At 40.9% G+C, this 27498-nt stretch overlaps 8 non-coding genes and 1 pseudogene across 8 annotated transcripts; 2 read left to right on the forward strand and 7 right to left on the reverse strand.

Annotated features, from left to right (window-relative positions):
• Positions 1-41: 41 nt before the first annotated feature.
• Positions 42-205, reverse strand: LOC134987572 (U1 spliceosomal RNA). The gene has a single exon (XR_010193185.1). It is a non-coding gene; the product is annotated as a U1 spliceosomal RNA (small nuclear RNA).
• A 671-nt stretch (positions 206-876) lies between these two features.
• On the reverse strand, positions 877-1039 carry LOC134987600 (U1 spliceosomal RNA). Its single transcript, XR_010193207.1, has one exon. It is a non-coding gene; the product is annotated as a U1 spliceosomal RNA (small nuclear RNA).
• A 152-nt stretch (positions 1040-1191) lies between these two features.
• Positions 1192-1355, reverse strand: LOC134987579 (U1 spliceosomal RNA). The gene has a single exon (XR_010193192.1). It is a non-coding gene; the product is annotated as a U1 spliceosomal RNA (small nuclear RNA).
• A 646-nt stretch (positions 1356-2001) lies between these two features.
• LOC134987594 (U1 spliceosomal RNA) lies at positions 2002-2164 on the reverse strand. The gene has a single exon (XR_010193201.1). It is a non-coding gene; the product is annotated as a U1 spliceosomal RNA (small nuclear RNA).
• A 152-nt stretch (positions 2165-2316) lies between these two features.
• LOC134987571 (U1 spliceosomal RNA) lies at positions 2317-2480 on the reverse strand. The gene has a single exon (XR_010193184.1). It is a non-coding gene; the product is annotated as a U1 spliceosomal RNA (small nuclear RNA).
• Positions 2481-3161: 681 nt separating this feature from the next.
• Positions 3162-3313, reverse strand: LOC134987588 (U1 spliceosomal RNA; annotated as a pseudogene).
• A 152-nt stretch (positions 3314-3465) lies between these two features.
• LOC134987581 (U1 spliceosomal RNA) lies at positions 3466-3628 on the reverse strand. The gene has a single exon (XR_010193193.1). It is a non-coding gene; the product is annotated as a U1 spliceosomal RNA (small nuclear RNA).
• An 11121-nt stretch (positions 3629-14749) lies between these two features.
• TRNAN-AUU (transfer RNA asparagine (anticodon AUU)) lies at positions 14750-14823 on the forward strand. The gene has a single exon. It is a non-coding gene; the product is annotated as a tRNA-Asn (tRNA).
• Positions 14824-23117: 8294 nt separating this feature from the next.
• Positions 23118-23191, forward strand: TRNAN-GUU (transfer RNA asparagine (anticodon GUU)). Its single transcript has one exon. It is a non-coding gene; the product is annotated as a tRNA-Asn (tRNA).
• Positions 23192-27498: the final 4307 nt, after the last annotated feature.

Genomic DNA, 27498 nt, shown 5'->3' on the forward strand with positions numbered 1-27498 from the left:
AAGATCTGAGACAAAGAAATCTGACTTTTACCAGAGCTGAGCAGAGGAAAGCACAAACACAGTCCCCCACTACCACAAATAATGCAGTCGAGTTTCCCACATTTGGGGAAATCACAGGGGTCAGCATAACCAGAATGCAATGAATGAACCTCACCCTGGGAGAACAATCTTCATGACCATGGTATCTCCTATGCAAAATAAGTATGATTTGGGATAGGGCTGGGGATGGCCGCTGCTCAGGCACATCTCTGTCAAGTAAAGGAGATTCAACTGAGGCAGCACAAGGGAACTCTCATCTGGGGACAACAACTGCAGGGAGAACACATATTTTCAGATGAACATGGGAGGGCAGAAGGCTGCCTAATACTGAAGCACCCCCAAACAACAAACCAAATGCAACAACTAGTGCAAGCATTCCTGGGGGAAGGCCTGCAGCAGATTGATTTGCATATGGTAATGCCATCCAAGCAGTGGGTCAAAGTTGGCTTCAACCCTCGTCTGCATATGAAAAGAGAAAAGGGGCGTGCAGGGCATGGCGGCCTTTTGCGGCGCTTGGGTGACCCTTAGTTCGCATTAAACACCCCCACCCTCCTTCGGTGTGGGGCTCATGTTGGCAATGCCCCAGCCCCTGAAGCATTCAAGCTGATTTCTTGCAGCAGCTGGGTACTGTAACAGCTCCAGAGCTGCTCTGTGAGGCAAGTAAAAGGGTGTGGGCCCTGCAGCACTACCTGTAGTTTGCATTGTGTGTTGGAAGGCACAAAGTAAGCAGACGGGAGAAGTCAGGATAGTGCGCAAGGGCATAGAAGGGAGCGGCTCAAGAAAAGAGAAGTGGAAACAGACAGCAAACTAGGCTGGAGAAAGACCTGAGACAAAGAGATCTGAATTATACGAGAGACGACCAGGGGAAACACAAATTATGCAGTCAAGTTTCCCACATTTGGGGAAATCACAGGGGCAGCACACCCAGAGTGCAATGGGAGAGCCTTGCCCTGGGAGAAGCACCTACATGATCATAGTATCTCACCTGGCAGGTAAGTAGGAGTTGGGCTAGAGCTGGGGAGGGTCGCTGCTCGGGTACCCCCCTGTCAAGTGAAGGAGATCCAACTGAGGCAGCACAAGGGAACTCTCGAAAGAGGAACAAGGCTAGAGGAAGATCTGAGACAAAGAAATCTGATTTTTACCAGAGTTGACCAGAAGAAAGCACAAACACAGTCCCCCACTACCACAAATAATGCAGTCGAGTTTCCCACATTTGGGGAAATCACAGGGGTCAGCATACCCAGAATGCAATGAATGAACCTCACCCTGGGAGAACAATCTTCATGACCATGGTATCTCCTATGCAAAATAAGTATGATTTGGGATAGGGCTGGGGAGGGCCGCTGCTCAGGCACATCTCTGTCAAGTAAAGGAGATTCAACTGAGGCAGCACAAGGGAACTCTCATCTGGGGACAACAACTGCAGGGAGAACACATATTTTCAGATGAACATGGGAGGGCAGAAGGCTGCCTAATACTGAAGCACCCCCAAACAACAAACCAAATGCAACAACTAGTGCAAGCATTCCTGGGGGAAGGCCTGCAGCAGATGGATTTGCATATGGTGATGTCATCCAAGCAGTGGGTCAAAGTTGGCTTCAACCCTCGTCTGCATATGAAAAGAAAAAAGGGATGTGCAGGGCATGGTGTCCTTTTGTGGCGCTTGGATGACCCCTACTTCGGTGTGGGGCTCATGTTGGCTATGCCCCAGCCCCTGAAGCATTCAAGATGATTTCTTGCAGCAGCTGGGCACTGTAACAGCTCCAGAGTTGCTCTGTAAAGCATGTAAAAGGGTGTGGGCCCTGCAGCACTACCTGTAGTATGCATTGTGCGTTGGAAGGCACAAAGAAAGCAGACGGGAGAGGTCAGGATAGTGCGCAACTGCATAGAAGGGAGCGGCTCAAGAAAAGAGAAGTGGAAACAGACAGCAAACTAGGCTGGAGAAAGACCTGAGACAAAGAGATCTGAATTATACGAGAGCCGACCAGAGGAAACACAAATTATGCAGTCAAGTGTCCCACATTTGGGGAAATCGCAGGAGCAGCACACCCAGAGTGCAATGGGTGAGCCTTGCCCTGGGAGAAGCACCTTCCTGATCATAGTATCTCACCTGGCAGGTAAATAGGAGTTGGGCTAGAGCTGGGGAGGGTCGCTGCTCGTGCACCCCCCTGTCAAGTGAAGGAGATCCAACTGAGGCAGCACAAGGGAACTCTCGAAAGAAGAACAAGGCTAGAGGAAGATCTGAGACAAAGAAATCTGACTTTTACCAGAGCTGACCAGAGGAAAGCACAAACACAGTCCCCCACTACCACAAATAATGCAGTCGAGTTTCCCACATTTGGGGAAATCACAGGGGTCAGCATACCCAGAATGCAATGAATGAACCTCACCCTGGGAGAACAATCTTCATGACCATGGTATCTCCTATGCAAAATAAGTATGATTTGAGATAGAGCTGGGGAGGGCCGCTGCTCAGGCACATCTCTGTCAAGTAAAGGAGATTCAACTGAGGCAGCACAAGGGAACTCTCATCTGGGGACAACAACTGCAGGGAGAACACATATTTTCAGATGAACATGGGAGGGCAGAAGGCTGCCTAATACTGAAGCACCCCCAAACAACAAACCAAATGCAACAACTAGTGCAAGCATTCCTGGGGGAAGGCCTGCAGCAGATTGATTTGCATATGGTAATGCCATCCAAGCAGTGGGTCAAAGTTGGCTTCAACCCTCGTTTCATATGAAAAGAGAAAAGGGGCGTGCAGGGCATGGCGGCCTTTTGCGGCGCTTGGATGACCCCTAGTTCGCATTAAACACCTCCACCCTCCTTCGGTGTGGGGCTCATGTTGGCTATGCCCCAGCCCCTGAAGCATTCAAGCTGATTTCTTGCAGCAGCTGGGCACTGTAACAGCCCCAGAGCAGCTCTGTAAGGCAAGTAAAAGGGTGTGGGCCCTGCAGTACTACCTGTAGTTTGCATTGTGCATTGGAAAGCACAAAGTAAGCAGACGGGAGAAGTCAGGATAGTGCGCAAGGGCATAGAAGGGAGCGGCTCAAGAAAAGAGAAGTGGAAACAGACAGCAAACTAGGCTGGAGAGAGACCTGAGACAAAGAGATCTGAATTATACGAGAGCCGACCTGGGGAAACACAAATTATGCAGTCAAGTTTCCCACATTTGGGGAAATCGCAGGAGCAGCACACCCAGAGTGCAATGGGTGAGCCTTGCCCTGGGAGAAGCACCTTCATGATCATAGTATCTCACCTGGCAGGTAAGTAGGAGTTGGGCTAGAGCTGGGGAGGGTTGCTGCTCGGGTACCCCCCTGTCAAGTGAAGGAGATCCAACTGAGGCAGCGCAAGGGAACTCTAGAAAAAAGAACAAGGCTAGAGGAAGATCTGAGACAAAGAAATCTGACTTTTACCAGAGCTGACCAGAGGAAAGCACAAACACAGTCCCCCACTACCACAAATAATGCAGGCGAGTTCCCACATTTGGGGAAATCATAGGGGTCAGCATACCCAGAATGCAATGAATGAACCTCACCCTGGGAGAACAATCTTCATGACCATGGTATCTCCTATGCAAAATAAGTATGATTTGGGATAGAGCTGGGGAGGGCCGCTGCTCAGGCACATCTCTGTCAAGTAAAGGAGATTCAACTGAGGCAGCACAAGGGAACTCTCATCTGGGGACAACAACTGCAGGGAGAACACATATTTTCAGATGAACATGGGAGGGCAGAAGGCAGCCTAATACTGAAGCACCCCCAAACAACAAACCAAATGCAACAACTAGTGCAAGCATTCCTGGGGGAAGGCCTGCAGCAGATGGATTTGCATATGGTGATGTCATCCAAGCAGTGGGTCAAAGTTGGCTTCAACCCTCGTCTGCATATGAAAAGAGAAAAGGGGCGTGCAGGGCATGGCGGCCTTTTGCGGCGCTTGGATGACCCCTAGTTCGCATTAAACACCTCCACCCTCCTTCGGTGTGGGGCTCATGTTGGCTATGCCCCAGCCCCTTAAGCATTCAAGCTGATTTCTTGCAGCAGCTGGGCACTGTAACAGCTCCAGAGCTGCTCTGTAAGGCAAGTAAAAGGGTTTCTGTGGCGCAATCAGTTAGTATGTACGGCTATTAACCAAAAGGTTGGTGGTTCAATCCCACCCAGGGACCTAATTGACCTTGTTATCAGATTTTGGTGATCTTTAAGTAGACAAGTCAAATTTCATACCCCCTGTTATGGTGTAGGGTACCTGGCCTTCTCTGATGTAATCAGAGTTAGATTTGATTCAGTGATTTTATAAAAACATCTAGGAAGCACAATTTAGCAGTGGGTTGCAGAGAAAAAGAAATATGCTGGCAAAAAAATCAAATTGCGTGATTAAACAGCTCTTCATTTTCTGGCTTTATTTTTATGCTAACAAATTTGTTCTCTGAAAAGTGTCCACAAAGCCAAGTCTCTGATTAACACCTTTGTAGGGATGGTTTTTCACCTATTACTAAATTAAACTTGCTTCATTGGAAAGGCAGCAAGATGCATCCTCATTTCAATGTCTACTGAAATAATACAGGTTGACACCAGGAAACATTAACGCCACTGCATCCTTGCTGCTTTCTCATGTGGAAGTCTGTTTAATGTGAAAACAAGGTGATATCTAATTAGCACACAGGTAAGAAATTACGAAAATCTTTATTTAAGGGTGAAGACGTTTCTCACAAAATTGTTGCCCCAATGCATCATTGAAATTCAAGCTGGAAAGATGATTTTAATATATCACTTGTACATTTTGTATTGCTCTTCTGGTGACAATGTAGTTTTTTTTGTCAATTACCATTTTAATAATAGGGTAAAGAAAATTAAGTGGATTTTTGAAAGAAAACAATACTGTCAATATACTATTAAAACAAATTAAAATGGTAAAAGTTATTGTACTTTAAGTAAAAATAAAAGAGACAAAATATCAATCCCAGTTTTGGATTACTTTAATTAACAAAAAAAAATGCATATAGCAGAGGATAGTTTCAATCTGCCTACCTCTGGGTTATGGGCCCAGCATGCTTCCATTGAAGTACTCTGCTGCACATGTAAGTGCAAGAGATCCTGAAGCACTCACTCATCATGGGAAAGTACCAATGTGTTTCTTCGTTGGTTGATGGAAGAAACATCTTACAAAAACTCTCCAGATTATTGACTTTTTAAAGTTTTTCTAGGAAACGTTTTAGATGAATGCTTATTAGCCTTTGTCAGTATGAACTTTTGCAAAGTGTCTCTGTGGCGCAATCAGTTAGTATGTACGGCTATTAACCAAAAGGTTGGTGGTTCAATCCCACCCAGGGACCTAATTGACCTTGTTATCAGATTTTGGTGATCTTTAAATAGACAAGTCAAAATTTCAAACCCCCTGTTATGGTGTAGGGTACTTGGCCTTCTCTGATGTAATCAGAGTTAGATTTGATTCAGTGATTTTATAAAAACAGCTAGGAAGCACAATTTAGCAGTGGGTTGCAGAGAAAAAAAATATGCTAGCAGAAAAATCCAATTGAGTGATTAAACAGCTCTTTATTTTCTGGCTTTATTTTTATGCTAACAAATTTGTTCTCTGAAAAGTGTCCACAAAGCCAAAGTCTCTGATTAACACCTTTGTAAGGATGGTTTTTTCACCTATTACTAAATTAAACTTGCTTCATTGGAAAGGCAGCAAGATGCATCCTCATTTCAATGTCTACTGAAATAATACAGGTTGACACCAGGAAACATTAACGCCACTGCATCCTTGCTGCTTTCTCATGTGGAAGTCTGTTTAATATGAAAACAAGGTGATATCTAATTAGCACACAGGTAAGGAATTAAGAAAATCTTTATTTAAGGGTGAAGATGTTTCTCACAAAATCGTTGCCCCAATGCATCATTGAAATTCAAGCTGGAAAGATGATTTTAATATATCACTTGTACATTTTGTATTGCTCTTCTGGTGACAATGTAGTTTGTTTTTGTCAATTACCATTATAATAATAGGGTAAAGAAAATGAAGTGGATTTTTGAAAGAAAACAATACTGTCAATATACTATTAAAACAAATTAAAATGGTAAAAGTTATTGTACTTTTTTTTTTAATCAATAGTTTTTATTTATTTTTTGAACAATAATATACCCAGCCGGGCACGGCAGCACACCCATGTTCCAATATAAGTATGCATTGACTGAACAAAATAACAAGCAGAGATGTTACCATGCATTAACAGTGCAACAATGTTTACAATGTCATAATCATGTACCGCCGAATCCGGCCGAACACATATATAGAACTAAAATCTAACAGATAGAGAAAAAGAAGATAGAGTAGAACAAGAAGAGAGACAACACATTGAGACACATAGGGGACAACAAAGACACGGGTTATGTTCCACTGATGAGAACGTTCCCAAGACATCTGATCAAATATCGATCCTAATTAACAGTGAAATATGTACTAAATATAGCAGTAATACTCAGGCATCCGCTGATTGTGGGGAGTGTAACTGTGACCAGGTTATAGGGTTAGCAACGACCATAGGTAGCCCTGCCCGTTCCCGAAATATTTTCCACTTCAGCCAGTGATTCAGTACTGAGGGTGGTGAGATGACACCGTAACCCCCCGATGTTTCAAACAAATAGTGTTTATGTGTGCTGTTGACAATAGCGTGGAGCGTGGGTACATTTGGTGTTTTCCAAAGCTGTCCTATTGCGGCCTTTGTAGATATGAGGATATGGCCAGCAATATATCTGTCGCAGCGCATAAGGTCGGGTGAGGAATAATGAAATAGGGCGAACATAGGGGTCATAGGGATCTCCACCCCCAACACTTCTCGGAGAAGGGAGAACACTTCAGTCCACAGCGACCCCAAAACAGGGCACTCCCAGAAAACATGTAGGATATTACCCACGAGGCCGCAATTCCTCCAGCATAACCTGGAAACAGAAGGCCAAATGGTATGGAGTGGCTGTGGAGTAAAGTACGCCCTTTGGCACAGTTTGAAGTACATCTCCGAGTGCTGGAGGCATCTCGATATCCCAAAGCACCTCGAGGAGATGGAATCCCACTCCTCCTCCCGCAGATCAATGGAGAGATCCCTCTCCCACTTCAGCTGTGAAGGAAACTTACCCCTTTTAGAGAGGAGGGTTATATACTGGTACCATTTTGATATTCCACCCCTATGGTCTGGAGAAGATAGCCGGAGGCGGAGGGAGGCCGGAAGGGGGACGGGCGCCCCCCCTCTTTCCCACAGGACTGCAGCCAGTGCCGAACCTGCAAGTATTTGAAGAAGTCCTGCCTCGGGATACCCGATTTACTTAATAACTTAGAAAAGGGCACCAACCCTCCCCCCGAGTATAGGTCTCCCAAATGCACAACCCCAGCGCGGATCCAATTGTCCAATCCCAGGTTGGGTATGAGATTAGTAATAGTCTTGATTTCTAAGTCAGCCGCAGGCAATGCAATTTTCGGATCAGACGCAGCAACATTATGCCAGAGCTTCAGGGTACATCTAACCGATTCCCCCGGGCCTGGTCGCTTAGGGACACTTTGAGCAGGCAGCAGAAACAAATCTCTCAAGTCTATCGAACCCAAAAAGGACCGTTCTATAAGGACCCATGGTTTGGGGCTGTGCAAGTTGAACCAATCTCGAGCCTGGCTGAGAAGGCACGCGGAGTGGTACGCTTCCAGGTTAGGGTATGCCACCCCCCCCACCATTTTAGGCAACATCAGGACCTGTCTAGCTATGCGGGGCCTCGCCCCCTTCCATATATACTGCGAAAAAATTGCATTAGCTTTCACCAGGAGGGGTCTGGGGAAGTTGCGAGGTATAGCTCGGAACAAATAAAGAAGTTTAGGGAGTAGTATCATCTTGGTCGCGGAGATTCTTCCTAGCCAAGATATTTCATGGAGGGACCATTCTTTTATTAATTTTCCAAAGGCGCTAAGAAGGGGTACATAATTACAGTCATACAGGTCTCTGTCCAAGGAGAGGTGGATACCCAAGTACTTAATGGATCTGACCTGCCAAGCATAACGGTATAGATCTTTAAGTCGGGTCACCGTACGTGGTGGTATGTGAAGCGGTAGGGCCTCCGTCTTGGTCGTGTTCAACTTATAATATGAAATATTAGAGTAACGGTTCAGCACGTCATGTAGCGCAGCCAATGAGGTATCAGGGCTGGTTAAGCAGAGCAAGATGTCGTCAGCAAATAAATTGATCTTGTGGGTTAAACCCCCAATTTCTGGGCCAGTAATCTTCGATTCAGTCCTAATTCTCTCAGCTAGTGGCTCAATAGCTAAAGCGAATATAAGGGGTGACAGGGGACAGCCCTGTCTGGTTCCATTTGTGATATTAAAAGTCCCTGACATACAACCGTTAACAAACACCCTTGCAGAAGGGGCGGAGTACAGAGCAAAGACAGAATCCAAGAACCTCCCAGCGAACCGATATTTATCTAAAACAGCTCTGAGATATCCCCAATGGAGTCTATCAAACGCCTTTTCGGCATCTAGAGAGAGAATAAGGAGGGGTGTTTCCTGTGCGTCACAGTGTTCGAGAATGTTAAACACCCTCCGGGTGTTGTCCGGAGCCTGTCTGCCCGGGACAAAGCCCACTTGGTCAGCCGCTATGAGAGAAGGGAGTAGAGGGGAAAGACGGTTGGCAATTAATTTTGCAAAGAGCTTAACGTCTGTGTTCAACAAGGCTATAGGCCGGTAATTTTGTACTGCTGTGGGGGGTTTGCCGGGTTTTGGAATGGCAACTATCTGTGCCTCCAGCATTTCTTTGGGAAATTTTCCCACGTCCGATGCCTCGTTGAAAACAGACAGCAGTAGGGGAGCCAAGTCATTCTTATATACTTTATAGAAATTGGGGGGGAAGCCATCAGGGCCTGGGGCTTTGTCCTTCGGGAGACCAGAGACAGCTGTGTCTAATTCTTCTAATGTCCAGGGGGCGCTTAGGAACAGGCTAGTCGCGGAGTCTACTGTTGGCAGGGAAATTTCTTTCAGAAACGACTGAATATCAACCGCTCTGGGTTGGGGGGTGGACGGGTCAGATCTTAAGTCATATAGCTGGGAGTAATACTCTGCAAAGGTGTGTGCTATAGCATAGGGGTCAGATACTCTAGATCCCGACGCAGAACAGACATAGTGTATCCTGGCTCTAGCTCGTTTAGACTGTAGCTTCCGAGCCAAAAGGCGTCCCGCTTTATTACCTAGTGCATAGAACCTCTGATTTAATCTAGTAATATTGCGCTGGACCTCCCTAAGGGAGAAAATGTTCACTTTTTCCCGGGCGGCTAATAAAAGCTTATGGGTAGTCTTATTGAGCGGGTTCGCTTTATGTAATGATTCCAGTCTGGCAGCCTCCTTATCAGCAGCCAGGCGTTCCGCCTGTTGGGAGCGTTTAAGTCTGGCAGCAGTCTGGATGGCTATGCCTCGAATCACCGCTTTAAAAGAGCACCAGTTGTTAAAGGTCGATGTATCTTCTGATTTATTTGTGTCAAGATAAATTTGTATAGATTGTCGAATAGTGCTAAGGGCGTCAGGATTATTGAGCAGGAACCTCCCCAGTCTCCAAGGCCCTGGGGGAGTCCCACCAGTCTCCAATTCCCATACCACCAGTACCGGGGAATGATCAGACCAGGTCATTGGCAATATTTTGATTTCCCTGATAGCCGTCAGAGTCTCTTTGTTTGTCAGAGCCAGGTCTATCCTGGAGTATGTGCTGTGTACATGTGAGTAGAAGGAATAATCCTTCTCTGTGGGATGCCTAGTCCTCCATGCATCATATAGGTCAAATTCCCCAAGTAACTGGCGGAGGCTAGGCCTCCCGTCCCAAGCATTCCGACCCCCCAACCGAACACCTCCAATAGAACTAGATCTGTCTAATAGGGGGTCGACCACTAGGTTGAAATCCCCCAAAATCATAACCGACCCCTTAGTATGTTTCTGTATCAGAGCACATAGTTTCCTGCAGAAAGTGAGCTGACCGGTGTTAGGGGCATAGCATGATACTAGAGTGACCATAATATTCTCCAGCAACCCTATCAAAATGAGATATCGACCCTCTGTATCTGAAATTTGGGACTCTAAAGTGAAAGTGCAGTTTGAAGAAAAAAGTATCGCCACTCCAGCCTTTTTTGTAGGGCCATTGGCAAGTAGGGAAGCGGTTATCTTGAAATCTAGGGGGATCTAATTTTTTGAAGTGGGTTTCTTGAACCGCAACTACATTTGCCTTCATTTTATAGAAGGAGGACAGCGCTAATTTACGTTTCTGTGGGGAATTTAATCCCTTAACATTGAGTGAGACTAACCTGACCATGACAGAGCAGTGCAGGAGCCATCAACCGCTGAGTCCATCGTCTAGGAACAGAACCCTGGGGAAGACAAGACACATAGGGGAAACAAACTGGGGTAGACAAAGGAGAATTATGAGAAAAAAAGAAAAGAAACAGACCCCATAAAGATATGGGGCCGCAGTAAGGCGCCAAAACATCCAGCGCCCCACCTAATGGAATAGAGAGGTTGGTGGCCAACCTCCCCGCAACCTAACAGACGAGGATTGTACATCTCGGTGTAAATACACCCACACGGCCTATCATTCCCATAGCCTTAGGGTCCAGTGCCACATAGATATACAACGCCAATCATTATATGAAAACTGTGATAATAAGAATATCAAGCTGAAAATTAGTAGGAAAAAAGACAGCAAATTAATTCTGTACTGCTCATACATTAATGTCTACTATAATACTGTGAGTAACAAACAGAGTATAACTCTTTCTGCGGCATTAGCCGGCTTAAATCTCTCTCGTAGCCGTCTTTGCCGTCGACTACCAAGGCCCGGGACTTCAATCCAGGCAAAGGCACCCATGGCTTGTAAGAGTGACCGGTGTACCATTACTTCTCAACCGTCGACCAGTCCTGCTGAAGTCGATGGTCAGGAGAACTGGGCCCGGGGTCTCCCCCCAGGTTCCATTTACGAAGGAGCTTCAGGCCCTCGTCAGCCGACGAGACGGCTATGGTAGAACCGTCTCTGGAGATCAACAGGCGAGTAGGGAAGCCCCACCTATAAAGGATACCAGACTTCCGAAGGATAGTAGTGACCGGTTGGAAGGAGCGTCTTTTATTGAGAGTGTATTGCGACAAGTCCCCATATAGTTGAAGTTTTCCCAAGGCTTCTGCCGTATCGGAGGATGGTCGAGCCGCCTTAAGCAAGGATTCCTTTATATGGTAGAAGTGTACCCTCATCAGAACATCTTTAGACGATCCTTCTGGGGCACCACGGGCCTTGGGGATTCGATGTATTCGATCCAACAAAAGATCTGAGGAGCTGGCAGTAGGCAACAGTTTTTTGAAGATCTCCATGGTGTAATCGTGGAGACTACTGTTAGAGATCGAGTCTGGGACCCCTCTGAGTTTCAGATTGTTCCTACGCGAGCGATCTTCCAAGTCCGCTACTTTATCACGCAAGAAATTCACTTCACCCTCCAGGGTATCATGAGAGTCTATCAGCGAATTGTGTGAACCGACTACCTCGCCCATCTTAGTTTCCAGTTGGTTTGTTCTCTCACCCAGGTCATCGATGGAGCTCTGGCAGGATTTCAGCATGGCTCTAAATTCAGATGTCACGTCATCCTTAAATTGATGTAGCAAGAGCTTCATACTGCCGACTGTTAAAGCTTCACCGTCTTCAAGCCGCATTGAAGGAGATGCGTCGCTGGAAGGAGGCTCAGTGGGTAAAAGAGAGGACCGCTTGGGCTGAGGAGAGGGGCCCCCCCCAGGGGTTTCAGCTTCTGAGGGTTTGTTACGGAAAGAGGAGGGTTTGAAAAAGGCGACTTGATTGACCGTTTTGGAGGCTTTATTCTTCTTCGGAGCCATGGCTTCTGTCTACACGAAGATTGGACGGATGCGGTATTAAGGTAGCCCAGGTGTCTTCAATCTCTCAATATGGCGACCCGGTGTAGGTATGTATTAGCTAAAATGGTTGCGGGGAGGTATTAGGAGGACATTGTAGCGAAGAAATCACATCTCAGTGCCGCACGGGCAGGGTGAGTGCACCAGGTCGGGTAGCGATGTATTCCCCTGTCCGGGAGATATCAATCGTAATAATCAGTTCCTGTTCAGGTGTGCAGGTATGTACTGTACTACGGAGCCAACCCCAAGAGCGTGACTACCAGCGGCCCATTCAGCCGATACTCCTCAGTAGACTGTTTAGTACTCTTGGTCGGAGTTTATAACCTGTCAGACACAGGTCCCAGGGCACTACTGCTAGTATGTCTGTATTATGGCCCCTCCGACACCCCGCTTATAGCTCTTTATTGCGGTCGTCCGCCTATGATGAGTGCGGGCTGCGTTAAGGAGGGTCAGGCCAGTGAGATAGCTCACCAAGTCCGGCGTCTACAGGCCTCCTGTTATACGTCGCTGCGGGGGTCCCAAGACCTAAGATGTCCGCCGCACAGTAGCCTGCAACAGGAGGGTTTTTTTTTTTGTTTTTTTTTCCCTCTCACTGCACCCCTGACTCCAGCTCAATTGATTGATCCCGGGCCCCAGATGTATATAGGAGCGCACACAGAGCTGTTTTTTGTCTGATTGGTAGGCGAGAGGGGGTCCCAGTCGGGCCGGCTATCCTCAACAGCAGCGGCCGAGTTATATAAGGGGGGAGAGGTGCAGCCACCCCCTAGGGGTCTAGGCTGCAGGTCGCTCACCTCCGCGGGCCTCCGCACGTCTCCTCCGGGTCACCGCCGCCTCTCCTCCCGTTTCCCGTCTTCCAAGATGGCCGCCGCGTTTACTCTGGAGCCTGCGTCTCGGCCCCCGTCGCGTCTCGGGTCCCCCTCGTCAGCCAACGAGGTCCGTCCGGGGAGCTGTACTGAGTCCCAGCACAGGACAAGGTCTGGGTGACTTCCTCCGACGTCCCGAGACTTCCGTCCGCCCGGCCCGGGGACAGTGTGAAAATTTAGGTCCCGGCTTCAGTGCAGCGAGTAGGCCGCAATCCGCGGGAGCCAGAAAACCGGCTCCCCGATTCCGCAGCTCACACTCACTGCCTGCTCCGCTGTCCTGGGGAGGCTAATAGGGCTGTGTAGGGGTAAAAAGTTGGTGTTGTTCTGTGCTTTATATTAGTGAAACTCCCAGATCCCTAGGAGCTCACTGGAAACGCAGCTTGTTCAGTCAGCCTCCAGGCCACGCCCCAAAAGTTATTGTACTTTAAGTAAAAATAAAAGAGCCAAAATATCAATCACAGTTTTGGATTACTTTAATTAACAAACAAAAAAATGCATATAGCAGAGGATAGTTTCAATCTGCCTACCTCTGGGTTATGGGCCCAGCATGCTTCCATTGCAGTACTCTGCTGCACATGTAAGTGCAAGAGATCCTGAAGCACTCAATCATCATGGGAAAGTACCAATGTGTTTCTTCGTTGGTTGATGGAAGAAACATCTTACAAAAACTCTCCAGATTATTGACTTTTTAAAGTTTTTCTAGGAAACGTTTTAGATGAATGCTTATTAGCCTTTGTCAGTATGAACGTTTGCAAAGTGTCTCTGTGGCGCAATCAGTTAGTATGTACGGCTATTAACCAAAAGGTTGGTGGTTCAATCCCACCCAGGGACCTAATTGACCTTGTTATCAGATTTTGGTGATCTTTAAGTAGACAAGTCAAATTTCATACCCCCTGTTATGGTGTAGGGTACCTGGCCTTCTCTAATGTAATCAGAGTTAGATTTGATTCAGTGATTTTATAAAAACATCTAGGAAGCACAATTTAGCAGTGGGTTGCAGAGAAAAAGAAATATGCTGGCAAAAAAATCAAATTGCGTGATTAAACAGCTCTTCATTTTCTGGCTTTATTTTTATGCTAACAAATTTGTTCTCTGAAAAGTGTCCACAAAGCCAAGTCTCTGATTAACACCTTTGTAGGGATGGTTTTTCACCTATTACTAAATTAAACTTGCTTCATTGGAAAGGCAGCAAGATGCATCCTCATTTCAATGTCTACTGAAATAATACAGGTTGACACCAGGAAACATTAACGCCACTGCATCCTTGCTGCTTTCTCATGTGGAAGTCTGTTTAATGTGAAAACAAGGTGATATCTAATTAGCACACAGGTAAGAAATTACGAAAATCTTTATTTAAGGGTGAAGATGTTTCTCACAAAATTGTTGCCCCAATGCATCATTGAAATTCAAGCTGGAAAGATGATTTTAATATATCACTTGTACATTTTGTATTGCTCTTCTGGTGACAATGTAGTTTTTTTTGTCAATTACCATTTTAATAATAGGGTAAAGAAAATTAAGTGGATTTTTGAAAGAAAACTATACTGTCAATATACTATTAAAACAAATTAAAATGGTAAAAGTTATTGTACTTTAAGTAAAAATAAAAGCAAAAATATCAATCCCAGTTTTGATTACTTAAATTAACAAAAAAAATTCATATAGCAAAGGATAGTTTCAATCTGCCTACCTCTGGGTTATGGGTCCAGCATGCTTCCATTGCAGTACTTTGCTGCACATGTAAGTGCAAGAGATCCTGAAGAACTCACTCATCATGGGAAAGTACCAATGTGTTTATTCGTTGGTTGATGGATGAAACATCTTACAAAAACTCTCCAGATTATTGATTTTTTAATGTTTTTCTAGGAAACGTTCTAGATGTATGCTTATTAGCCTTTGTCAGTATGTACTTTTTGCAAAGTGTCTCTGTGGCGCAATCGGTTAGTGTGTTTGGCTATTAACCAAAAGGTTGGTGGTTCAATCCCACCCAGGGACGTAATTAACCTTGTGATCAGATTTTGGTGATATTTAAGTAGACAAGTCAAAATTTCAAACCTCCTCTTATGGTGTAGGGTACATGGCCTTCTCTGATGTAATCAGATTTGATTCAGTGATTTTATAAAAAACAGCTAGGAAGCACAATTTAGCAGTGGGTTGCAGAGAAAAAAAATATGCTGGCAGAAAAATCCAATCGAGTGATTAAACAGCTCTTCATTTTCTGGCTTTATTTTTATGCTAACAAATTTGTTCTCTGAAAAGTGTCCACAAAGCCAAGTCTCTGATTAACACCTTTGTAAGGATGGTTTTTCACCTATTACTAAATTAAACTTGCTTCATTGGAAAGGCAGCAAGATGCATCCTCATTTCAATGTCTACTGAAATAATACAGGTTGACACCAGGAAACATTAACGCCACTGCATCCTTGCTGCTTTCTCATGTGGAAGTCTGTTTAATGTGAAAACAAGGTGATATCTAATTAGCACACAGGTAAGGAATTAAGAAAATCTTTATTTAAGGGTGAAGATGTTTCTCACAAAATCGTTGCCCCAATGCATCATTGAAATTCAAGCTGGAAAGATGATTTTAATATATCACTTGTACATTTTGTATTGCTCTTCTGGTGACAATGTAGTTTGTTTTTGTCAATTACCATTTTAATAATAGGGTAAAGAAAATTAAGTGGATTTTTGAAAGAAAACAATACTGTCAATATACTATTAAAACAAATTAAAATGGTAAAAGTTATTGTACTTTAAGTAAAAATAAAAGAGCCAAAATATCAATCCCAGTTTTGGATTACTTTAATTAACAAACAAAAAAATGCATATAGCAGAGGATAGTTTCAATCTGCATACCTCTGGGTTATGGGCCCAGCATGCTTCCATTGCAGTACTCTGCTGCACATGTAAGTGCAAGAGATCCTGAAGCACTCACTCATCATGGGAAAGTACCAATGTGTTTCTTCGTTGGTTGATAGAAGAAACATCTTACAAAAACTCTCCAGATTATTGACTTTTTAAAGTTTTGCTAGGAAACGTTTTAGATGAATGCTTATTAGCCTATGTCAGTATGGACTTTTGCAAAGTGTCTCTGTGGCGCAATCAGTTAGTATGTACGTCTATTAACCGATTGGTTGGTGGTTCAATCCCACCCAGGGACCTAATTGACCTTGTTATCAGATTTTGGTGATCTTTAAGTAGACAAGTCAAAATTTCAATCCCCCTGTTATGGTGTAGGGTACTTGGCCTTCTCTAATGTAATCAGAGTTAGATTTGATTCAGTGATTTTATAAAAACAGCTAGGAAGCACAATTTAGCAGTGGGTTGCAGAGAAAAAGAAATATGCTGGCAAAAAAATCCAATTGAGTGATTAAACAGCTCTTTATTTTCTGGCTTTATTTTTATGCTAACAAATTTGTTCTCTGAAAAGTGTCCACAAAGCCAAGTCTCTGATTAACACCTTTGTAAGGATGGTTTTTCACCTATTACTAAATTAAACTTGCTTCATTGGAAAGGCAGCAAGATGCATCCTCATTTCAATGTCTACTGAAATAATACAGGTTGACACCAGGAAACATTAACGCCACTGCATCCTTGCTGCTTTCTCATGTGGAAGTCTGTTTAATATGAAAACAAGGTGATATCTAATTAGCACACAGGTAAGGAATTAAGAAAATCTTTATTTAAGGGTGAAGATGTTTCTCACAAAATCGTTGCCCCAATGCATCATTGAAAATTCAAGCTGGAAAGATGATTTTAATATATCACTTGTACATTTTGTATTGCTCTTCTGGTGACAATGTAGTTTGTTTTTGTCAATTACCATTTTAATAATAGGGTAAAGAAAATGAAGTGGATTTTTGAAAGAAAACAATACTGTCAATATACTATTAAAACAAATTAAAATGGTAAAAGTTATTGTACTTTAAGTAAAAATAAAAGAGCCAAAATATCAATCCCAGTTTTGGATTACTTTAATTAACAAAAAAAAATGCATATAGCAGAGGATAGTTTCAATCTGCCTACCTCTGGGTTATGGGCCCAGCATGCTTCCATTGCAGTACTCTGCTGCACATGTAAGTGCAAGAGATCCTGAAGCACTCACTCATCATGGGAAAGTACCAATGTGTTTCTTCGTTGGTTGATAGAAGAAACATCTTACAAAAACTCTCCAGATTATTGACTTTTTTAAGTTTTTCTAGGAAACGTTTTAGATGAATGCTTATTAGCCTTTGTCAGTATGAACTTTTGCAAAGTGTCTCTGTGGCGCAATCAGTTAGTATGTACGGCTATTAACCAAAAGGTTGGTGGTTCAATCCCACCCAGGGACCTAATTGACCTTGTTATCAGATTTTGGTGATCTTTAAGTAGACAAGTCAAATTTCATACCCCCTGTTATGGTGTAGGGTACCTGGCCTTCTCTGATGTAATCAGAGTTAGATTTGATTCAGTGATTTTATAAAAACATCTAGGAAGCAGAATTTAGCAGTGGGTTGCAGAGAAAAAGAAATATGCTGGCAAAAAAATCAAATTGCGTGATTAAACAGCTCTTCATTTTCTGGCTTTATTTTTATGCTAACAAATTTGTTCTCTGAAAAGTGTCCACAAAGCCAAGTCTCTGATTAACACCTTTGTAGGGATGGTTTTTCACCTATTACTAAATTAAACTTGCTTCATTGGAAAGGCAGCAAGATGCATCCTCATTTCAATGTCTACTGAAATAATACAGGTTGACACCAGGAAACATTAACGCCACTGCATCCTTGCTGCTTTCTCATGTGGAAGTCTGTTTAATGTGAAAACAAGGTGATATCTAATTAGCACACAGGTAAGGAATTAAGAAAATCTTTATTTAAGGGTGAAGATGTTTCTCACAAAATCGTTGCCCCAATGCATCATTGAAATTCAAGCTGGAAAGATGATTTTAATATATCACTTGTACATTTTGTATTGCTCTTCTGGTGACAATGTAGTTTGTTTTTGTCAATTACCATTTTAATAATAGGGTACAGAAAATTAAGTGGATTTTTGAAAGAAAACAATACTGTCAATATACTATTAAAACAAATTAAAATGGTAAAAGTTATTGTACTTTAAGTAAAAATAAAAGAGCCAAAATATCAATCCCAGTTTTGGATTACTTTAATTAACAAAAAAAAAAAGCATACAGCAGAGGATAGTTTCAATCTGCCTACCTCTGGGTTATGGGTCCAGCATGCTTCCATTGCTGTACTCTGCTGCACATGTAAGTGCAAGAGATCCTGAAGCACTCACTCATCATGGGAAAGTACCAATGTGTTTCTTCGTTGGTTGATGGAAGAAACATCTTACAAAAACTCTCCAGATTATTGACTTTTTAAAGTTTTGCTAGGAAACGTTTTAGATGAATGCTTATTAGCCTTTGTCAGTATGGACTTTTGCAAAGTGTCTCTGTGGCGCAATCAGTTAGTATGTACGGCTATTAACCAAAAGGTTGGTGGTTCAATCCCACCCAGGGACCTAATTGACCTTGTTATCAGATTTTGGTGATCTTTAAGTAGACAAGTCAAATTTCATACCCCCTGTTATGGTGTAGGGTACCTGGCCTTCTCTGATGTAATCAGAGTTAGATTTGATTCAGTGATTTTATAAAAACATCTAGTAAGCACAATTTAGCAGTGGGTTGCAGAGAAAAAGAAATATGCTGGCAAAAAAATCAAATTGCGTGATTAAACAGCTCTTCATTTTCTGGCTTTATTTTTATGCTAACAAATTTGTTCTCTGAAAAGTGTCCACAAAGCCAAGTCTCTGATTAACACCTTTGTAGGGATGGTTTTTCACTTATTACTAAATTAAACTTGCTTCATTGGAAAGGCAGCAAGATGCATCCTCATTTCAATGTCTACTGAAATAATACAGGTTGACACCAGGAAACATTAACGCCACTGCATCCTTGCTGCTTTCTCATGTGGAAGTCTGTTTAATGTGAAAACAAGGTGATATCTAATTAGCACACAGGTAAGGAATTAAGAAAATCTTTATTTAAGGGTGAAGATGTTTCTCACAAAATTGTTGACCCAATGCATCATTGAAATTCAAGCTGGAAAGATGATTTTAATATATCACTTGTACATTTTGTATTGCTCTTCTGGTGACAATGTAGTTTGTTTTTGTCAATTACCATTTTAATAATAGGGTAAAGAAAATGAAGTGGATTTTTGAAAGAAAACAATACTGTCAATATACTATTAAAACAAATTAAAATGGTAAAAGTTATTGTACTTTAAGTAAAAATAAAAGAGCCAAAATATCAATCCCAGTTTTGATTACTTAAATTAACAAAAAAAATGCATATAGCAAAGGATAGTTTCAATCTGCCTACCTCTGGGTTATGGGTCCAGCATGCTTCCATTGCAGTACTCTGCTGCCCATGTAAGTGCAAGAGATCCTGAAGCACTCACTCATCATGGGAAAGTACCAATGTGTTTATTCGTTGGTTGATGGAAGAAACATCTTACAAAAACTCTCCAGATTATTGATTTTTGAATGTTTTTCTAGGAAACGTTCTAGATGTATGATTATTAGCCTTTGTCAGTATGTACTTTCTGCAAAGTGTCTCTGTGGCGCAATCGGTTAGTGTGTTTGGCTATTAACCAAAAGGTTGGTGGTTCAATCCACCCCAGGGATGTAATTAACCTTGTGATCAGATTTTGGTGATATTTAAGTAGACAAGTCAAAATTTCAAACCTCCTCTTATGGTGTAGGGTACATGGCCTTCTCTGATGTAATCAGAGTTAGATTTGATTCAGTGACTTTATAAAAAACAGCTAGGAAGCACAATTTAGCAGTGGGTTGCAGAGAAAAAAAATATGCTGGCAGAAAAATCCAATCGAGTGATTAAACAGCTCTTCATTTTCTGGCTTTATTTTTATGCTAACAAATTTGTTCTCTGAAAAGTGTCCACAAAGCCAAGTCTCTGATTAACACCTTTGTAAGGATGGTTTTTTACCTATTACTAAATTAAACTTGCTTCATTGGAAAGGCAGCAAGATGCATCCTCATTTCAATGTCTACTAAAATAATACAAGTTGACACCAGGAAACATTAACGCCACTGCATCCTTGCTGCTTTCTCATGTGGAAGTCTGTTTAATGTGAAAACAAGGTGATATATAATTAGCACACAGGTAAGGAATTAAGAAAATCTTTATTTAAGGGTGAAGATGTTTCTCACAAAATTGTTGACCCAATGCATCATTGAAATTCAAGCTGGAAAGATGATTTTAATATATCACTTGTACATTTTGTATTGCTCTTCTGGTGACAATGTAGTTTGTTTTTGTCAATTACCATTTTAATAATAGGGTAAAGAAAATGAAGTGGATTTTTGAAAGAAAACAATACTGTCAATATACTATTAAAACAAATTAAAATGGTAAAAGTTATTGTACTTTAAGTAAAAATAAAAGAGACAAAATATCAATCCCAGTTTTGGATTACTTTAATTAACAAAAAAAAAATGCATATAGCAGATTATAGTTTCAATCTGCCTACCTCTGGGTTATGGGCCCAGCATGCTTCCATTGCAGTACTCTGCTGCACATGTAAGTTCAAGAGATCCTGAAGCACTCACTCATCATGGGAAAGTACCAATGTGTTTCTTCGTTGGTTGATGGAAGAAACATCTTACAAAAACTCTCCAGATTATTGACTTTTTAAAGTTTTTCTAGGAAACGTTTTAGATGAATGCTTATTAGCCTTTGTCAGTATGGACTTTTGCAAAGTGTCTCTGTGGCGCAATCAGTTAGTATGTACGGCTATTAACCAAAAGGTTGGTGGTTCAATCCCACCCAGGGACCTAATTGACCTTGTTATCAGATTTTGGTGATCTTTAAGTAGACAAGTCAAAATTTCAAACCCCCTGTTATGGTGTAGGGCAGTGTTTCCCAACCGCGGTCCTCAAGGCACACTAACAGTCCTGGTATTAGTGATATCCAGGCTTGAACACAGGTGACTTAATTAGTACCTCAGTTTTTTTGATTTAACCACCTGTGCTGAAGCCTGGATATCACTAAAACCTGCACTGTTGGTGTGCCTTGAGGACCGCGGTTGGGAATGCCTGGTGTAGGGTACCTGGCCTTCTCTGATGTAATCAGAGTTAGATTTGATTCAGTGATTTTATAAAAACAGCTAGGAAGCACAATTTAGCAGTGGGTTGCAGAGAAAAAAAATATGCTGGCAGAAAAATCCAATTGAGTGATTAAACAGCTCTTTATTTTCTGGCTTTATTTTTATGCTAACAAATTTGTTCTCTGAAAAGTGTCCACAAAGCCAAGTCTCTGATTAACACCTTTGTAAGGATGGTTTTTCACCTATTACTAAATTAAACTTGCTTCATTGGAAAGGCAGCAAGATGCATCCTCATTTCAATGTCTACTGAAATAATACAGGTTGACACCAGGAAACATTAACGCCACTGCATCCTTGCTGCTTTCTCATGTGGAAGTCTGTTTAATATGAAAACAAGGTGATATCTAATTAGCACACAGGTAAGGAATTAAGAAAATCTTTATTTAAGGGTGAAGATGTTTCTCACAAAATCGTTGCCCCAATGCATCATTGAAAATTCAAGCTGGAAAGATGATTTTAATATATCACTTGTACATTTTGTATTGCTCTTCTGGTGACAATGTAGTTTGTTTTTGTCAATTACCATTTTAATAATAGGGTAAAGAAAATGAAGTGGATTTTTGAAAGAAAACAATACTGTCAATATACTATTAAAACAAATTAAAATGGTAAAAGTTATTGTACTTTAAGTAAAAATAAAAGAGCAAAAATATCAATCCCAGTTTTGATTACTTAAATTAACAAAAAAAATGCATATAGCAAAGGATAGTTTCAATCTGCCTATCTCTGGGTTATGGGTCCAGCATGCTTCCATTGCAGTACTCTGCTGCCCATGTAAGTGCAAGAGATCCTGAAGCACTCACTCATCATGGGAAAGTACCAATGTGTTTATTCGTTGGTTGATGGAAGAAACATCTTACAAAAACTCTCCAGATTATTGACTTTTTTAAGTTTTTCTAGGAAACGTTTTAGATGAATGCTTATTAGCATTTGTCAGTATGAACTTTTGCAAAGTGTCTCTGTGGCGCAATCAGTTAGTGTGTACGGCTATTAACCAAAAGGTTGGTGGTTCAATCCCACCCAGGGACGTAATTGACCTTGTTATCAGATTTTGGTGATCTTTAAGTAGACAAGTCAAATTTCATACCCCCTGTTATGGTGTAGGGTACCTGGCCTTCTCTGATGTAATCAGAGTTAGATTTGATTCAGTGATTTTATAAAAACATCTAGGAAGCACAATTTAGCAGTGGGTTGCAGAGAAAAAGAATTATGCTGGCAAAAAAATCAAATTGCGTGATTAAACAGCTCTTCATTTTCTGGCTTTATTTTATTGCTAACAAATTTGTTCTCTGAAAAGTGTCCACAAAGCCAAGTCTCTGATTAACACCTTTGTAGGGATGGTTTTTCACCTATTACTAAATTAAACTTGCTTCATTGGAAAGGCAGCAAGATGTATCCTCATTTCAATGTCTACTGAAATAATACAGGTTGACACCAGGAAACATTAACGCCACTGCATCCTTGCTGCTTTCTCATGTGGAAGTCTGTTTAATGTGAAAACAAGGTGATATCTAATTAGCACACAGGTAAGGAATTAAGAAAATCTTTATTTAAGGGTGAAGATGTTTCTCACAAAATTGTTGACCCAATGCATCATTGAAATTCAAGCTGGAAAGATGATTTTAATATATCACTTGTACATTTTGTATTGCTCTTCTGGTGACAATGTAGTTTGTTTTTGTCAATTACCATTTTAATAATAGGGTAAAGAAAATGAAGTGGATTTTTGAAAGAAAACAATACTGTCAATATACTATTAAAACAAATTAAAATGGTAAAAGTTATTGTACTTTAAGTAAAAATAAAAGAGACAAAATATCAATCCCAGTTTTGGATTACTTTAATTAACAAAAAAAATGCATATAGCAGAGGATAGTTTCAATCTGCCTACCTCTGGGTTATGGGCCCAGCATGCTTCCATTGCAGTACTCTGCTGCACATGTAAGTGCAAGAGATCCTGAAGCACTCACTCATCATGGGAAAGTACCAATGTGTTTCTTCGTTGGTTGATGGAAGAAACATCTTACAAAAACTCTCCAGATTCTTGACTTTTTAAAGTTTTTCTAGGAAACGTTTTAGATGAATGCTTATTAGCCTTTGTCAGTATGGACTTTTGCAAAGTGTCTCTGTGGCGCAATCGGTTAGTGTGTTTGGCTGTTAACCAAAAGGTTGGTGGTTCAATCCCACCCAGGGACGTAATTAACCTTGTGATCAGATTTTGGTGATATTTAAGTAGACAAGTCAAAATTTCAAACCTCCTCTTATGGTGTAGGGTACATGGCCTTCTCTGATGTAATCAGAGTTAGATTTGATTCAGTGATTTAATAAAAAACAGCTAGGAAGCACAATTTAGCAGTGGGTTGCAGAGAAAAAAAATATGCTGGCAGAAAAATCCAATCGAGTGGTTAAACAGCTCTTCATTTTCTGGCTTTATTTTTATGCTAACAAATTTGTTCTCTGAAAAGTATCCACAAAGCCAAGTCTCTGATTAACACCTTTGTAAGGATGGTTTTTCACCTATTACTAAATTAAACTTGCTTCATTGGAAAGGCAGCAAGATGCATCCTCATTTCAATGTCTACTGAAATAATACAAGTTGACACCAGGAAACATTAACGCCACTGCATCCTTGCTGCTTTCTCATGTGGAAGTCTGTTTAATGTGAAAACAAGGTGATATCTAATTAGCACACAGGTAAGGAATTAAGAAAATCTTTATTTAAGGGTTAAGATGTTTCTCACAAAATTGTTGACCCAATGCAACATTGAAATTCAAGCTGGAAAGATGATTTTAATATATCACTTGTACATTTTGTATTGCTCTTCTGGTGACAATGTAGTTTGTTTTTGTCAATTACCATTTTAATAATAGGGTAAAGAAAATTAAGTGGATTTTTGAAAGAAAACAATACTGTCAATATACTATTAAAACAAATTAAAATGGTAAAAGTTATTGTACTTTAAGTAAAAATAAAAGAGCCAAAATATCAATCCCAGTTTTGGATTACTTTAATTAACAAACAAAAAAATGCATATAGCAGAGGATAGTTTCAATCTGCCTACCTCTGGGTTATGGGCCCAGCATGCTTCCATTGCTGTACTCTGCTGCACATGTAAGTGCAAGAGATCCTGAAGCACTCACTCATCATGGGAAAGTACCAATGTGTTTCTTCATTGGTTGATAGAAGAAACATCTTACAAAAACTCTCCAGATTATTGACTTTTTTAAGTTTTTCTAGGAAATGTTTTAGATGAATGCTTATTAGCATTTGTCAGTATGAACTTTTGCAAAGTGTCTCTGTGGCGCAATCAGTTAGTGTGTACGGCTATTAACCAAAAGGTTGGTGGTTCAATCCCACCCAGGGACGTAATTGACCTTGTTATCAGATTTTGGTGATCTTTAAGTAGACAAGTCAAATTTCATACCCCCTGTTATGGTGTAGGGTACCTGGCCTTCTCTGATGTAATCAGAGTTAGATTTGATTCAGTGATTTTATAAAAACATCTAGGAAGCACAATTTAGCAGTGGGTTGCAGAGAAAAAGAAATATGCTGGCAAAAAAATCAAATTGCGTGATTAAACAGCTCTTCATTTTCTGGCTTTATTTTTATGCTAACAAATTTGTTCTCTGAAAAGTGTCCACAAAGCCAAGTCTCTGATTAACACCTTTGTAGGGATGGTTTTTCACTTATTACTAAATTAAACTTGCTTCATTGGAAAGGCAGCAAGATGCATCCTCATTTCAATGTCTACTGAAATAATACAGGTTGACACCAGGAAACATTAACGCCACTGCATCCTTGCTGCTTTCTCATGTGGAAGTCTGTTTAATGTGAAAACAAGGTGATATCTAATTAGCACACAGGTAAGGAATTAAGAAAATCTTTATTTAAGGGTGAAGATGTTTCTCACAAAATCGTTGCCCCAATGCATCATTGAAATTCAAGCTGGAAAGATGATTTTAATATATCACTTGTACATTTTGTATTGCTCTTCTGGTGACAATGTAGTTTGTTTTTGTCAATTACCATTTTAATAATAGGGTAAAGAAAATGAAGTGGATTTTTGAAAGAAAACAATACTGTCAATATACTATTAAAACAAATTAAAATGGTAAAAGTTATTGTACTTTAAGTAAAAATAAAAGAGCCAAAATATCAATCCCAGTTTTGGATTACTTTAATTAACAAAAAAAAAAGCATACAGCAGAGGATAGTTTCAATCTGCCTACCTCTGGGTTATGGGTCCAGCATGCTTCCATTGCTGTACTCTGCTGCACATGTAAGTGCAAGAGATCCTGAAGCACTCACTCATCATGGGAAAGTACCAATGTGTTTCTTCGTTGGTTGATAGAAGAAACATCTTACAAAAACTCTCCAGATTATTGACTTTTTAAAGTTTTGCTAGGAAACGTTTTAGATGAATGCTTATTAGCCTATGTCAGTATGGACTTTTGCAAAGTGTCTCTGTGGTGCAATCAGTTAGTATGTACGTCTATTAACCGAAAGGTTGGTGGTTCAATCCCACCCAGGGACCTAATTGACCTTGTTATCAGATTTTGGTAATCTTTAAGTAGACAAGTCAAAATTTCAAACCCCCTGTTATGGTGTAGGGTACTTGGCCTTCTCTAATGTAATCAGAGTTAGATTTGATTCAGTGATTTTATAAAAACAGCTAGGAAGCACAATTTAGCAGTGGGTTGCAGAGAAAAAGAAATATGCTGGCAAAAAAATCCAATTGAGTGATTAAACAGCTCTTTATTTTCTGGCTTTATTTTTATGCTAACAAATTTGTTCTCTGAAAAGTGTCCACAAAGCCAAGTCTCTGATTAACACCTTTGTAAGGATGGTTTTTCACCTATTACTAAATTAAACTTGCTTCATTGGAAAGGCAGCAAGATGCATCCTCATTTCAATGTCTACTGAAATAATACAGGTTGACACCAGGAAACATTAACGCCACTGCATCCTTGCTGCTTTCTCATGTGGAAGTCTGTTTAATATGAAAACAAGGTGATATCTAATTAGCACACAGGTAAGGAATTAAGAAAATCTTTATTTAAGGGTGAAGATGTTTCTCACAAAATCGTTGCCCCAATGCATCATTGAAAATTCAAGCTGGAAAGATGATTTTAATATATCACTTGTACATTTTGTATTGCTCTTCTGGTGACAATGTAGTTTGTTTTTGTCAATTACCATTTTAATAATAGGGTAAAGAAAATGAAGTGGATTTTTGAAAGAAAACAATACTGTCAATATACTATTAAAACAAATTAAAATGGTAAAAGTTATTGTACTTTAAGTAAAAATAAAAGAGCCAAAATATCAATCCCAGTTTTGGATTACTTTAATTAACAAAAAAAAAATGCATATAGCAGAGGCTAGTTTCAATCTGCCTACCTCTGGGTTATGGGCCCAGCATGCTTCCATTGCAGTACTCTGCTGCACATGTAAGTGCAAGAGATCCTGAAGCACTCACTCATCATGGGAAAGTACCAATGTGTTTCTTCGTTGGTTGATAGAAGAAACATCTTACAAAAACTCTCCAGATTATTGACTTTTTTAAGTTTTTCTAGGAAACATTTTAGATGAATGCTTATTAGCCTTTGTCAGTATGAACTTTTGCAAAGTGTCTCTGTGGCGCAATCAGTTAGTATGTACGGCTCTTAACCAAAAGGTTGGTGGTTCAATCCCACCCAGGGACCTAATTGACCTTGTTATCAGATTTTGGTGATCTTTAAGTAGACAAGTCAAAATTTCAAACCCCCTGTTATGGTGTAGGGTACCTGGCCTTCTCTGATGTAATAAGAGTTAGATTTGATTCAGTGATTTTATAAAAACAGCTAGGAAGCACAATTTAACAGTGGGTTGCAGAGAAAAAAAATATGCTGGCAGAAAAATCCAATTGAGTGATTAAACAGCTCTTTATTTTCTGGCTTTATTTTTATGCTAACAAATTTGTTCTCTGAAAAGTGTCCACAAAGCCAAGTCTCTGATTAACACCTTTGTAAGGATGGTTTTTCACCTATTACTAAATTAAACTTGCTTCATTGGAAAGGCAGCAAGATGTATCCTCATTTCAATGTCTCATCTTCACCCTTAAACCCTTAAATAAAGATTTTCTTAATTCCTTACCTGTGTGCTAATTAGATATCACCTTGTTTTCATATTAAACAGACTTCCACATGAGAAAGCAGCAAGGATGCAGTGGCGTTAATGTTTCCTGGTGTCAACTTGTATTATTTTAGTAGACATTGAAATGAGGATGCATCTTGCTGCCTTTCCAATGAAGCAAGTTTAATTTAGTAATAGGTGAAAAACCATCCTTACAAAGGTGTTAATCAGAGACTTGGCTTTGTGGACACTTTTCAGAGAACAAATTTGTTAGCATAAAAATAAAGCCAGAAAATGAAGAGCTGTTTAATCACTCAATTGGATTTTTCTGCCAGCATATTTTTTTTCTCTGCAACCCACTGCTAAATTGTGCTTCCTAGCTGTTTTT

This window comes from Pseudophryne corroboree, unplaced genomic scaffold (genome assembly GCF_028390025.1).
Source record: "Pseudophryne corroboree isolate aPseCor3 unplaced genomic scaffold, aPseCor3.hap2 scaffold_1009, whole genome shotgun sequence".
Classification (NCBI taxonomy): Eukaryota; Metazoa; Chordata; class Amphibia; order Anura; family Myobatrachidae; genus Pseudophryne; species Pseudophryne corroboree.